Genomic DNA, 2901 nt, shown 5'->3' with positions numbered 1-2901 from the left:
AAGGATGCCCTTTGTCACCACTCCTATTCAATATTGTGCTGGAAGTCTTAGCAAGAGCTATACAGCAAGGCAGGGAAATTAAAGGCATCCAAATTGGCACCGAGGAAGTAAAACTCTCTCTATTTGCAGACAATATGATCCTCTGGTAGCGTAGTGGTTACGAATCGGGCTGCGAACCGGAAGGTCAGCAGTTCGAAACTACCAGCCGCTCCGCGGGAGAAAGATGAGGCGATCTGCTCCCGTAAAGATTTACAGCCTTGGAAACCCTTTTCAGGGTCGCTATGGGTAGAAACCGACTCGACGGCACTTAACATGATCCTATACATAGAAAACCCCAAAGACTCACTAAAAAAGCTACTAGACCTCATTGGAAAAGTCAACAAAGTGGCGAGATATAAGATCAATATATAAAAATCAGTTGGATTCCTCTATACCAAAAACGACAGCACTGAAAAGGACATTAGGAAAGCAATACCATTTATAATAGCCACCCAAAAGATGAAATATCTAGGAATAAATGTAACCAGAGAAACAAAAGACCTATACAAAGGAAATGACAAAACACTACTGCAAGAAACCAAGAGAGACCTACAAAGGTGGAAGAATGTACCATGCTCCTGAATAGGAAGACTTAACATTGCATAAGACCATAGGTGGAATCCTGAACCTCACCTAGAATCTTCTGAGGTGGAAAATTTCCACTTGAAAGGACAAGCAGACCAGCCTGGAGCGACTAGAAGAACAGAAGATACTTCTTGAAAGAAAGACCAACAGGAAATATACAAAACAATAACGGCAGTCCGGCTGACTACTATAAGAACAAGCAAGTTCCTTGCTCAGGAGACATCAAGGCAAATGGTTGAGTCACCTTAGGGCAAACCCCCTTCCAAGACTAAGACTCAATGGGAATACATAAGCAGACATGTGCTCTGATTGGTGACCACGCTCATCACTGATAAGGGGAAGCGCAGGAAAAACAACAATGAAACTGCAAGCTAAGCCCTACAATGTTTCATAGACTCCTGTGAACCTGGGTGGAGACCTGGTTGGCCAACAGTGTGGCAAGACCTAGGGACTCTTGGGCCCAGAATCAGTGACATAGCCACAGAGGACTAGAGTGGAGAGTGAAGTGTCCAGTTGATAAGAAGAGAGGGCATATGCACAAGAACACCCACACTTGCAGATAATACCCACTTGACCTGGCTTCAGTGACTGGATGATCAGAGCTCAACTAGAAGGAGAAAGAAGAGGGAATAAAAGAGTAATCTGATACAATTTGATGAACTTGACCTACACCTATGGAAGCAGTAGTTCAAAAAGAGGAAACAAATCTTTACAGTGAGGATCATTCCCACCCCCTCGATACATAGTGTAGACAGGGATGGGCAACTTGGACATTGGCTACCCAAAATGGGGGTGGCGGCAGGAAGACTACAAAGGCAAGAAGTGACTGGCTTAGAAGCTTTCAAGAGGGAGCCTAGATTCAGAGAGTGTGGAGGAAGGTAGAATCTCCACTGAGTAGTATCCAATCTGTCTGAGTGGGGCTGATGAAAGGAGATCGGATAGGTCCCTGGTGGTACAATGATGAAGAATTGTTATCAGGATTGACTGTGAGGGTTGGAAATGTAAAGGTAGACGTTTTGTAGCAAAAGGAGGAGAGTGATTGCCTATGCAGTCCAGGAGCAGAGGTCCCTGGGACCATCAAGGGAGAAGAGAGGAGAGCAAGACCCTACCAAGAGAAGTCACACCAGAGATGGAGGCAGAAACAATGCTGTGGAGAGATGGAGCAGCTGGGGACTCTAGACCCAGAGAGGGAGAGGGTCTATGTGCTGAGGACCAGGGAGAAGGCTTGCAAGGTATACACTTTGGTTGGTTGATGATGTATGGAGGGGATTGTAACCATGGTTATGAAACAATATACAATAGGATGAATGTAAAGCTAATGTTCTCCCTTGTAAACTATCACATAATTCACACACACACACAAAAGAAAGTAAGGGTATCTTTGGGGACATGCATTTCAGAAAGAGGGAATAGTTACGGCAAAGGCACTAACATCAGAATATGCCTGTTATATTCAAGCGACATCAATAATGCTCACAGGTGCTGGAGCAGAGCGAGTGAGGGGTGAACTGTAGAAGATGACAGCAGAGAAGATTGGTAAATGCCACCTTGTAGGGACTTGTGGTTTAGGAATAGGTAGTTTCGTAGTAGAATTCTTATTTTCCATATGAGAGAACAAAGTTCAATTCACAGCCTAAGTACCTTATGCACAGCCACCAGCTGTGTCAGTGTTAGTTTGTATGTTGCTATGATACTGAATAAGGAGCTCTGGTAGTTCCGTGGGAAAAAGAGGCATCTTTCTGTTCCTGTAAAGAGTTACAGCCTTGAAAACCCTATGCAGAGTCGCTGAGTCAGAACCACCACCACCATGGTACTGAACAGGTTCCAATGGTGCCTCTGAACTAAAACAGATTAGGAAGAAAGGCCTGGTGATATCCTTCCAAAACTCGATCACTGAAAACCCTATGGATCATAATAGTCTGATCCACAACCAATGGATTCTGTTTATATCTGGTTTTGTTTACAACTGGGGTTCATCTGAGTTATCATACATGGGTTGCCGTGAGAGCTTATCCTTTTTGACAACCTTCCTGAAAACGTATGCCTGGGAAGTAAATTTTTGGAGATTTGTTCGGTTTATGCCTATATTCATTCATGAATAAAGGCTGAATTTAAAGTTCTAGGTTGAAAAGCATCTTACTATGATCTTTTGAAGGCCTTATCCCATTGTTTTCTAGTCATCAATGTTGCATTTTGATTTGTATGCTGTTCTAAGTGACATTTCTTTTTTTTTTCTCTTCCAAACCTTTGAAAATGTCCTTTGAAACTCTTCTGAAT

Source organism: Chrysochloris asiatica, unplaced genomic scaffold (assembly GCF_000296735.1).
Source record: "Chrysochloris asiatica unplaced genomic scaffold, ChrAsi1.0 scaffold00046, whole genome shotgun sequence".
Lineage (NCBI taxonomy): Eukaryota > Metazoa > Chordata > Mammalia > Afrosoricida > Chrysochloridae > Chrysochloris > Chrysochloris asiatica.
This window is presented reverse-complemented; position numbering follows the sequence as displayed.